Source organism: Eutrigla gurnardus, assembly GCF_963514095.1.
Source record: "Eutrigla gurnardus genome assembly, chromosome: 18".
In the NCBI taxonomy this organism is placed as follows: domain Eukaryota; kingdom Metazoa; phylum Chordata; class Actinopteri; order Perciformes; family Triglidae; genus Eutrigla; species Eutrigla gurnardus.
The window spans coordinates 23,388,711-23,401,420 of NC_139929.1; the positions used below are offsets into that span (position 1 = coordinate 23,388,711).

General features: G+C 43.1%; 1 protein-coding gene and 1 long non-coding RNA gene across 2 annotated transcripts in view; both read left to right on the forward strand.

Annotated features, from left to right (window-relative positions):
• The window catches only part of c1ql3a (complement component 1, q subcomponent-like 3a), a 45,970-nt gene that overhangs the window by 11,414 nt on the left and 21,846 nt on the right, over positions 1 to 12,710 (forward strand). The gene's annotated exons all lie outside the window — the stretch shown is intronic.
• LOC311029004 lies at positions 3,453 to 4,206 on the forward strand. Its single transcript, XR_014598830.1, has 3 exons — positions 3,453 to 3,587; positions 3,830 to 3,976; positions 4,112 to 4,206. It is a non-coding gene; the product is annotated as an uncharacterized lncRNA (long non-coding RNA).

Sequence of the window (12,710 nt, forward strand, 5' to 3'; positions counted from 1 at the left end):
TGGGGGAGGATGCATCACAACACAAAGTGTAGTGCTAGTTATACGTCCTGAAGCCCTAACTTTATTTGCATTGAGACAATCATGTAAAAAGTGAACGTTTTATATAAAGTGATGACTTTTCTTCCATTACTCTGTTGTATCAATTCGAGAAAGTGAAAGATGATCTTGTGAGTTGTCCAGGTAGGCTAACCCTTGATTTATTGTGTAAGGAGTCATGCTGAGATGGATGGGGGATGGGTGCTGAATGATTGAGAGAGTTGTTATGAAGTAGCCTACATGTTGATCCCATTGGTAACAGTGGTCTGCTTAGTTTGCCAAAAGACAGTACACATTACGCATACTAAGCTTTCAGCATTTTACAGTGTAATGTTCAGATTTCCCATCATCAGATACAAGATTGAACTTCTGTATGGCATGGAAGTAGCAGTGGTATTAGTAGGCCTATCTGTTTGAAATGAATCCACTAATGTTATCGAAATAGGTAGTAGACTACTGATTTCGGTATTGAATATTCTCCTTCAACATTTTAGGCTTGTGGTGTTCAGTCTTCTGGAACACACATGGTCGTTTCTGAGCTTGCTGGAGCCACTCAGTCTACCCCAACGAAGACCACTATCCCTTTGGTATTCTCCCTAAAAAGTCCAGAACCAGCCGTGGTCAGGCCACGCACACAGCCCTCGCTATCTGGCAGATACCTGGCACGGCCTCCAACGTGGAAACGTTCAGAGGTAAGCCTTGCATCACAAGTGTTGCCGTTGATGTTTCAAGCCAACTGAATTGACATTCTGAAATGGTTTTTTGTTATTTTTATTATTGCAAGGTAATGGGTGCTACATCGGCATCATGGACACTCCCTCATGCTGCCCCGGGAGACGTTTCACCAGTGAGTGCTAACTGTATGCTTTGATGTCATTGTTGAAACTTCTTTTCATAAAACCCCAAATGTACCCCTGTAGATTCGATAGGAAGATGAAGACGACCCTCTACACGAGATGAGCACAAGTTTTAGTGAATTTGGACTGGACGACACAGCTGACGATAGCTTCAAGCCACTGAGCGACACCCCCCTATCTAGTCCAGGATCGGGTTCAGGTTCTACATCCAGTAAAGGCTCTTGGAATAGCTCGGCAACCAGGAGGTGGTTGGTAGACGAGACTAAACTAATGGAACTTTTTAAAACCTGCAGCCAGTGCGGAACGGCCATAGAAGAAAAGACAACTACAAAACATGGCAGCCAAATAAAAATGAATTGGACGTGCCTGTATGGACACAGCGGACAATGGGAATTAGGGGTGGGACGATACGGGTAACTCACGATTCGATACTGTGACAATATTTGGCCCACGATAACGATAATATCACGATACACGATATCTGCGATATTCGATATATTGCAAGAAATTTCATCAACGATATATCACGATATGTGACTGAAAAAGAAAAAATATGCATAAAAAATAAATTCCAAAACTTCGTACAATGTACAAATGAATAAACACTGTCCAGCTGGACACATTAAAGTGCATGAACATTAATAACATGTCTTATGTAAACCAGGACAGTGCTTTCTGATACTGAAAAGTCAGTAGCAACTTGTTTTATTTAAACTTGGGCCCGTTTTAGTTTAACAATAGCTAAACAAGATAAGAATAACATCAGAATTAAATATTGGGCACATTTCAGTATGCAACCAATTATGTGCAGAGTTATGTTCACCCATCCAGTACCTGGGAAGTCGGGCCTCATGCCCTCAGAGCTGGGTGAAAACCGCTTGGAGCTCACAGCAACACCGGGCAGCACACGGCTCCGCGGATCCACACATGCGCCGCCCGGAATCCTGCCCGTAAATAGGCAATCGAGCCAGGCCAAAAAGTGGGTCCTCATGCCCTCAATGCTGTGTGAAAAGCGCTTGAAGCTCACAACAGCACCGGCCAGCACACGGCCACGCTTATGCGGCGTTCACACCGGACGCGATAGACGCGAATACAATCGCGTGAGACGCGTGTATCGCGCCGCTTGATCATTTTGGACTATTCGCTTCATTCGCGTCAGACGCGCCAGACGCTCCATTCGCGCTGCCTCCGCCTGAATTGCGTGTCATCGTGCCATTTACATTGATTTTCAATGTAAAGTCGCCGCTCAATTCGCGTCTACCGCGTCCGGTGTGAACGTCCCTTTAGACGCACCGACGGGAGTCTAAAAAAACCCGTAGACCCAAAATATCGATATTTGTCGTCAGTGTATCGATTTATTCATTGCGACAGAGAGCACAACAATATATTGCAATATCAATTTTTTTTCCCACCCCTAATGGGAATCGTGTCCGGACCAGAGGCAGATGGGATGTAACAACATACTGACCTGTGCTGCCATCTTGTATACAGGAGCCACCTTCACAGACATAAATGACTGGGCACAACTTATCAACCTACAACTCCCCAGTAAAACACAATTCTATGCCATTCAATCAAAATACCTTATTCCAGCTATAAACGACGCATACAAGGCTCAGCAAGATCACAACTTGGAGCATGTCAGACAACTGAGTTCTTCCGGACAGAGAGTTGACTTGGGAGGAGATGCCAGGTGTGACAGCCCAGGTATGCATGATTATTACATCAACTTGAGTGTAATTTTAAACACCATAGGTACAGCTATATTTATGTGTATGTATTTATTTTACAGGTTTCAGCGCCGAATTCTCCACATACTCCTTCCCGGCGATGCAACTAAAAAAATTCTCCATTTTGAGTTAGTCCAGGTAAATCTGCATGCAAAGATCATGGACAAAAATATATTACCAAGACAATCATGTTCTGTCAAATAAGACAATGTTATTCCATAGGTCACAGAGGCTTCCAGCTCCGTAGCCATGGAGGCAGTGGGATTTGAAAGAGGCCTGAACCATCTTCTTTCTATGGATGTGAATGTTGGTGTCATAACCACTGATCGAGCCTCATCTATACGCAAAATTATGAGGGAGAACTATGGCCACATCCGTCATGAGTTCGACGCAAGGCATGTCAGCAAGAGTAAGTGAAACATCTACAACAACCCATATTTTCACACCATATATTTTGTTCTTTTTGCTGTTGGTAAAATCTACCCTTTTCACCCTTTTTGTTTTATCTAGACATAAAGAAAAAAGTTCTGTCCCTAGGCAACAAAAAAGAAAATAGGGATATACTGCCATGGCTAAAATCAATCTGCAATCACCTCTACTGGTCCTGTAGCTCAAGTCGTGGTGATGGAAAGGTAAGAAGGAACTTATGTGTTGTCATTGGGCAGGGGCACCATATTGAAACTGAAATGTTCCAATTGTGTAACGCAAAACATTCATTACTACTCTGTCTTCCAGGAATGTGTGCGTCGATGGACATCACTGCTGCACCACATCTGTGGTGTGCATAGATGTGAGGAGGATGGTGGTGAATATACATGTCAGCATGCACCATTGACGGAGGAGGAACAACGAAAGAAGAGGTGGATCAAGGCTGATTCTCCAGCTTTCTGTGCTCTGAAAGGCATAGTCCTGGGAAAGAACCTCCTGTGTGACTTCCTGAAGATGGCCCTTTTCAAGCACACTGGTATGCCTTTAAAATAATTCACTTGAGATTTTGAGAAATGTGTTATTCCTATAACTCAAGTAAGTTTGAGTAAGTAAGTATGCATGACTATCAGTAGCAATGCTCTACTGTGTCACTCGAATAACCAGACACTGTAGTTCTAGAAGTAGTTGTGGTAAATCTAACTTTTCGAACTGTTTCTGAACACGTTATTACCTAATTTTGCCTAATATATTTTGATGGGGTAAATTGAACATACACAGGGTCCCTTGAGGTGTATCATTCAGGGATACTGAAGTACACCCAGAAAAGGCTACACTTCGGGTATGACTGCATGCTGGCCCGCACACAGCTGGCAGTTATTGACCACAACGCCAATGTTGGCGGGCCACAGGCTAAAACAAGAGAAGGTAAAGAGAAGACTTCTTCTTTAATCTGTCATAAAGATAATAAACATTTTCTAATACTTGAAAGATCAATGGAGTTGTCAACCTACAATCACCATTCTAGCACCATATAGTCCATAATTGTCCTGTGTGTGTTAGGACAACCCAGGTACTCATTTGCCTACTCAAAGCAAAGCAGTCGGTGGGTGGCCAGGCCCATATATGAGCCAACCACCCAGCACTTCCGACAAGGCCTGATGGAGAAAGCTTTGAAGCTGAGGGAGGAACACAACATCGGAGAATGGCCCCGACCCCCCGCTCGTCAAAAAAAACTCTTAATAAACATTGCCCCGGTGCCAAGGCCTGATAAATCTGAGCCAATAGCAAAGACTACGTCCCGGTTCAAGGATTTTTGAAGCTTTGATGACAATCACTTGTTTCCATTTCTATTATTTTTTACATTTGTAGATTTGGTTTTTGTATATAGTTTCATAACTAACAAGTTATTTAAAAAACGTGGTTGCCACACACTCAATGTCTTTGGTCTTGTTTATTTGATAACACCAACATTTCGGACTGTCAAGGTGTCGACATAGGCCCGAAACGTTGATGAGCCCAAGTAAACAATACCAACGGCATTGAGTGTGCGGCTATCCAGTCTGTAATCATTTACCTTGCCAGCACCTCTGAGGGTGTGCATTTTATTCCTTATTTACACAATAAACAAGTTCTTGAAATACAACACAAATTACTTTTATTTATAGGTATTATACAAATATTTGCATGAGCATTACAATATGATACAAATTTACATAATACACATGAAATTCACATAGTTGTTATCAAAATGGTTAGAATATTCTGGTGATGTCTTCTGCCTCCTTGAAACCTTGGTACTCTCCAGTGGGGGAGGGGTACTTATTCCTAATGGCTTTCACCAAACAGCTAGGCAGCACTCTCCTTTGACTGCGGCCAAGGCGCTCTCCTCTCAGGGCCCACTCCAAGACTATGCGATAGGCCACCAGTCTGCACTGACTGGGGGTGGGTTGGAGAGGGGGAGGGAGACACAAACAAGGGTCAGAAATAAGCCACTGTAGTCATCTTGATTTACATAACAATAGGCCTGCCATCATAACCTCCTTGGATAAAAAAGGCAAAAGGTGAGCACTAGCAGTAGTACCACTTTACCAGTACAAAACGAGCTATGATGAAAAACTAGATGACTAATCATTAGTCTTGAGAAATATAAAGCAATCTCACTCATGAAAATGACTGTGTTAGTTGTTTGGTAACTGCCCGTCAGGTCCCTCCGGAATCGGTCGCTTCTTCCAATTGATTTTGGGGACATGGAAAAAAGTGTCCAAGATGGTGCGGTTGATGAGGACGGGGAAATCCTCCATAGCAGTCACACAGCGTGTTGCCGTATTCAATGATTCCAGGCGACGACAAAAAATGTCACTCTCTTGGCAGCATAAACATTCTAATTCGGTGCCCATGGGCTCACAGTAGCCACAGGCACACCAAAAAATGCCTGCACATCGAGACTGCTTGACCTCCTCCGCTGGCTGTTCTCTCATCCTCCGACTCATTTCATCCTGTTCCTGCAGCTCTTCCTCTGTGTACTCTGGCTCAAATAGGTATGGGCGCCCATCGAAATCGTAGAAGTCATCGGTCTGATTGAAATCTGTAGACTCAGCCATTTCAGTTCCTGTGTGTGAGTGTTCAATCTTGCCTTCTAATGCTTGGACACTAACGCGACCCACTGACCCATAGTGACCTAACGCTACCTGTAGCCCCTTCCGTCAATAGACGGCCACACCCCCTGAGATCTTGTGTGGCATTTCGGTGCTGCAGAGAAAGCTGCTGTCTGGGACTTTTATCAACGTTTTTTACAAACTATTCCAAACCTTTTACCATCTATTATTAACTAATATTTCACAAAACTGCCACAAACCACAACGTTTACGTGTTTTGCTGGAACAAATCATCTCCTGTTGCATTGCATTCGATAATCGACTTGTACGGACTATACTACGAGAGTACCTGGAAGTTGGGCAGTGAGTTAGTCTTTCAAAACAGTCCTTTTTAATAAACTCCGGGTTCGCTAACTACGTTGTTGGTGTTGGTTTTATGTGTAAGGACCCTTATCATGCTACTGAAGAGGTTTGGTGCTATTTTGAGCAATATTAGTGGTTGGGGATGCGTTAGGCGCATCGCCCCAATCTAATCAGTGTTAGTGCTATGGGGCTGTAAGCGTCTTTCGAGGCTTTCTCGATACATGGGTGATCACTGAAAAAAAATGTCTGGATGGCTTATTTGATGTTTTTTCATGGCGAAAAAGACTACGGGGTCCATTTTCGCCGGTCTTACACTTTAAGGATATTGCTAATAAATTCCACCTAACTCAGCTAATTGAAAATCCAACAAGGATAACAAGGTCTTCAAAGACTCTATTGGATTTAATTTTTACAAATAAAACAGAACGCATATCAAAAACATATAACTTAATTACTGGGTCATCAGACCACAATCTTACCCTGGTCACAAGGCAGCTGTCAAAGATGTGACTCAAATAAGAATACATCAGAAGGGAAACATTTTATCTCACTTATCCCAAAGAAAGAAATGCAGCACTTTGAAAATGAATTTAGACAAACAAATTGGGTTAATGTTGTGAAGGATAAGAATAGTGAACAGGCCTGCAAAAACATATTGGATACTATTAAATATCTTGTATCTAAATACAGAAAAAACATTCATCTTAAACATCGAAAACAAATGTTGCCCTGGTTTAACACCACATTATGGCAACTCATTACTCCGGGTTCGCTAACTACGTTGTTGGTGTTGGTTTTATGTGTAAGGACCCTTATCATGCTACTGAAGAGGTTTGGTGCTATTTTGAGCACTATTAGTGGTTAGAATATGCCGTTGTGGATGCGTTAGGCGCATCGCCCCAATCTAATCAGTGTTAGCGCTATGGGGCTGTTAGTGTCTTTCGAGGCATTCTTGATACTTAATATATAAAAGCCTCAGAAACAAGACTACATCACAATTTAGAAAGGCCAAAGCAAACTATTTCCTTGAAATTATAACACAAGCAAAAGGCAACTCAAAATTATTATGGAGAACCATTGATCAACTCTCAGGAAAATAACGACAAAAAAATGCACCCCTACAGCTTAAAATAAATGGTACTTCACAGAATGATAGCTTAATAATTGCCAATAGTTTTATTGATTAGAATTGTGTAGCAATTCATTAGATCCTCAACAACCAAAGGTTGTAGACAATAAATCTACCTTCCTGAATTTTAATCATATAGATGTCAAAATAAATCAAATTTGATCAACAGTATCCAACTCCAAAGCAAAAGATACTTGGGGTTTTGATACGTTTCTTCTAAAGAATTTCAAGGATGTCTTATCCTATCCCATAACACACATTGTAAATAGATCATTGGAGGAAAATGTTCTTCCTAATGCTCTCAAAACAGCAATAGTAACTCCTATCTTTAAAGCAGGGGATAGACAGGATGTCAGCAATTATAGGGCAATTAGTATACTGCTAGCCATCTCTAAGGTGGTTGAAAAAACAGTGTCAGAGCAGTTAATAGCGCACTTCAACGCAAAAAATCGAATGCATCCCATGCAGTTTGGCTTTAGAGCTAACCACTCTACTGACACTGCATGCTGCTATCTTACTGAACACATTAAGGCTAGTCTTGACAAGGGAGGAGTAGTGGGTCCTGTGTTCTTAGACCTACGTAAGGCTTTTGACACTGTGAATCACCCAGTACTCCTCTCCAAGTTATCTAGCTTTCAGTTGTCCCCTAGTGTACTAGACTGGATCGAGTCCTATTTGTTAAATCGTGCCCAATGTGTTAGGACAAAGGATAAAACATCCTCCTTAAGAGCATGTTCCATGGGGGTACCGCAAGGTTCCATCTTGGGGCCGCTTTTGTTCAGCACATACATCAACGATCTCCCATCAGTATGTGACGGTGTGGAGATATTGATGTATGCTGATGACAGTCCTGTTTACACATGGCAAAGAGCCAGGAAAGGTTGTCACCAAATTGACACAAACACTTACTAAAGTCACAAAGTGGATGAACAATTCTTGTCTCACATTAAATACTGATAAAACTGTAACCATGTTCTTTCGAAATAGATTTAAACAAAGTACTATTCCAAACATATACATAGATGGAAAAAAGTTAAAAAATGTTGATAAGTTTAAATACCTGGGAGTGACTTTAGACTCTAGACTCACTTTTAAAAAACACATTAAAAAGCTGGGTAATACAGTGAAGTATAGCATAGCTAATTTTAGACACATTCGTAATTCATTAACTGTTGATGCTGCTAAGACCTATGTTGTAAATGCTATGATTATGTCTCACTTACATTACTGTATGTCAAGCTGGTCCCAGGCTAACAAGACTGCCTTGAAATCCATTAGATCACATTACAAACAAGCTCTGAAAATGCTAGACAAAAGATCAATTCATTACCACCACTGTGCCATACTGGGCAAGTATAACATGCTTAGCCTCGAAAACCTCATACTATATTCTGACATGCGCCTAATACATTAAATAATTCACAATGCCGCTCCACCACCACTGAAAACATTTGTCCAACCCTGCTCTGAACGAATAGGCAGAGCCACCAGATCAATCACTAGGGGAGATTGTAGCCTCCCAAATCGGAGCACTGCATTTGCGCAATTAGCTTTCTCTTTTAGAGCTACCAAAGCATGGAACACTCTCCCCAGAAATCTAAAAAGTGTTACAGATTTCCATGCTTTCTCACGTGTGCTGAAAAAATGGATTTTAAGTAATCAGTCTTGTCAGCACTAATCATTATTCTGTACTCTCTGCATATGTCTATTTTCAATATTATTGATTGCCTCTGTGTGTGTGTGTGTGTGCATGCTTGTTGTTCTTATTCCTTTTTATCCTATTTTATTCTTCTTACCTGCCCAGGGACTGCAGATGGAAATGAGCTTTTAGCTATAATCTGGTACAAGCCATCTTTTTACCCCACGTAATTAATGAACCTTGTACATGGTCCCTGTTTCAAATAAACCAATAAACTAAACTAAACACAAAACATCACGTCACAAAACATCACATCTCTACACAAAAAATCAAAAACATCACGACAAAAACATCACTACATACAACACTACACAAAACATAACTACACTAAACATCACTACACCAAACCTCACTACAAAACATCAATACCACAAAATATCACTACACAGAACATCTCTACAAAAAACATCACAGAAAACATCACAAAACATCACTACACAAAACATCAATCAACATCACGACACGTCTGGGCCTCGGCACGATTGCCCCCCACAGGCGGTCCCCAGCCGGTTTGCACTCCCACTGCTCGGGCCAATTGCCTGTTACGTCATCAGGTCATAATACGACACAGGCATGGCTTGATGTTGTTTTCAAGAAGCGCCGTCTCGAAGTCATCACAAGAGAACAACACAGAGAACATGACTGAAACTTTACTGACAAGTCCCGTCTGCACATATTTCTAGTAAACATTCGACCTGCATCAGCGCATGTGAGTGCGTGCGAAGCAGATTTTGGACAGAGACATACAGCAGCATTTTTAAGGACCGGTTACACTCCGGCACTCAGACCAAGAGTCTGAAGCCCCAAGTAGGCCGCAACTTGGGCACGATTTGACACGTGATGGTGCTACACCAATAAGATAGCTGCTTTTTGTCAATAGACTGGCAAGATGGCGACCACCTTGGCTTCATCGAGCAGTACACTGTTATGTGCATATTGCTTCTGTGAAGCACGAGGAGGTCGATGATTTCACCACCACACGATGGAATACCTTCAGAACAAGCCTCCAACGGTGGCTTGGGCTGAAGGCTGAGTCTCGGGACGTGGCTGAAAACGACAAACACTGTATTCATCTGGAGTTTGAAAATATTCCCGAGGACGCTGGCTTCCATCACACATGCTACCGTAGGTTTACCGACAAAAACGCGATCGCAAAGGTGGAAAGCTAGACGTTACGGAAGAACACGATGTCTCCGAGGCCATTCCATTGACGTCTAGCAGCACAATCCCGAGTCCAACAAAGAGACTCCGATCCAGGACAGGCCTGCCAATTGCAGGTTGAATGACTGAAATTAGTGTGTGTGTCTGTGTGTGTGTGTGTGTGTGTGAGAGAGTGTGTGGTTATATGTTTGTGTGTGCTGGACACAGTTTTTTTTAACAGTTCATCTTCACATTCAATTATGTGAGAGATATGTCAACAAACTATTTGAGTTATCCTTTTTGTTCCGTTAAGGCCAATTGCAGAAAGCTGCCGAACTGAAGGAAGACCAAAGCATTCTTATACATATAAAGGACAAAGACTGTGTGGCTCTGGAGGTGCAGTACCACAAAGGCTGTTACAACCAGTACACCAGGTTTTTGACGAGGCCTGCCAAACTAGAGAAAACACAGGAAGTTATTTATTATAATGCATTTCAAGGAGCTACTAACTTAACATTATAAGTAAACAATCACAACGCATATTCATTTATTTACTTCTCATTCATGTGTTGTTTTAGGAATGAGCCAATGTTTGATGTCAACTATAAGATCTTCTGTAAGAGGATCATCCGCCGAAGGCTGCTTGTCAACCAAGAGGTGCTGAGAATGGGCCAGCTGAGGAAAGCCTTCATTAAACTGGTGAAAGGAAATGAATACATCTGTGCCGCTGTGTAGTAGCTCTGGGCTGTTCTGTTATCCCTAATTCAATTTTTGTACTTTTTAATATTTTGTATTTTTAATAAAGATCGTTTTTATGGTTGATCAGTGTTGTTTTTGTTTGTGGGTGGATGAATGAATGAATGAATGGTCAGTGGTAAGTACAATTACTGTCTTTTATTGATCTAGATGACTTAACATCGATCACATGTCGAACCGTGCCACCACCCGGGGCCATGATATTATTACGATCTGAAGAAACTAGTTATGCATAAAACATAGACGCACAGACAATCGACTGGAATTTCAGCTGCAAACTTTTTTTTGGTAGCTCAGCATGACTGAGCATTGTTCCCTCTGTCTACAAACTTGCCTCCATCACCCCCACTCAAAAAGCCCACCCTTGATCCAGCCAACCACTCCAACCTGCCATTTTTCTCCAAAACCCTCAAATGCATTGTCGCCGCCCAACTCCATACCCACCTCCAGTCAAACAACCTCTATGAACCCCTCCAGTTTGGTTTCCGCCCACTCCAGAGCACTGAAACTGCCCTTGTCAAAGTCATCAATGACCTCCTCATCTCTGCAGACTCCGGTGCCCTCAACATCCTGCTGCAACTCGACCTCAGCGCAGCCTTTGACATGGTCAACCACACCATCCTCCTGTCAAGGCTGCGCCAGCTGGATGTTGAGGGCACCGCCTCACAGACAGGCAACAGTTCATCTCCCTCTCTGGCCACTCATCCACCCTCTCTACCATTACGCAGGGGGTCCCCCAGGGTTCAGTCCTCGGCCCCATGCTCTTCATCTGCTACCTCCCCCATTGGTCACATCATCCGCAAACTCAACCTGGACTTCCACTGCTATGCCGACGACACCCAGATATACATTACCACCAATCCCACCCAAAACCCTCCCCTCAGCCACATCGAAACCTGCATCTCCACAATAAAATAATGGCTGACTCACAACTTTCTCCAGCTCAACAGCGACAAAACAGAACTTCTCCTCACAGGCACCAAATCCACCCTCAATTGAACTGGGGCTATCTCACTCACCATCGGCACTTCGACCATCACCCCCTGGCACGCAAACTTGGCATCATCCTGGACCCCACCCTCTCCTTTGATCCCCACGTCAGCTCCATCATCAAGACCTCATACTTCCACCTCCGCGGCATCGCCAAAATCAGACACTGTGTAGAGGCTAAACCTAAAGCTTAAAGCCACTGAGGGGCTGCTAGAACGGGTTAACTTGGATGGATATGTATTGAACCTGTCTCCATCTTCTTTTTACATAGAGATCATGTGGTTCAAACAGTCCAGGGGGTAAAGATGGTTTCCCTTTAAGGAGCAGAATATGATTGGGAGTGAGCGGCTCCAGATCGTTTGGATCGTCCGAGAGTTTGGTGATGGGCCGGTCGTTCAAAATGGCTTCAGCTTCGCACATTACAGTTTGAAGCCCATCGTCGTCCAATCTCTGCTGTTTAAGCACGGAACTCAAAATCCTCCTCACGATGCGGATAACCCGCTCCCAGACTCCACCATGATGTGAACCTGCTGGTACATTGAAACGCCAATTAACTCCATCTTTCCGCAAAGCTCCTTGAATTTGCCCATGATTCAATGACGCCAGAGCCTCCCTTAACTCTCTCTCTGCTCCGATGAAGTTGGTCCCATTGTCGGATCGGATGAGAGTGACTTGACCTCTCCTGCAGATGAAACGGCGAAGGGCATTAATACATGCATCTGTATCCAAAGAATTAGCCACTTCCAAATGGACAGCTCTGCAGGCGAGACAGGTGAAAATCACACCATAACGTTTAGCTGTTCCTCTTCCTTTACTCACAACAATAGGTCCGAAATGGTCGACCCCGACGTTGGTAAATGGTGGATGGTCCGGCAGAATCCTTTCCTTTGGCAAATCTGCCATCTTTTGCTCCATCGCTCTTCCATTGTACCTCCTGCAGAAACCACATTCCGTTATGACCTTTCTCACGGCTGCGTTGGCGCTTGT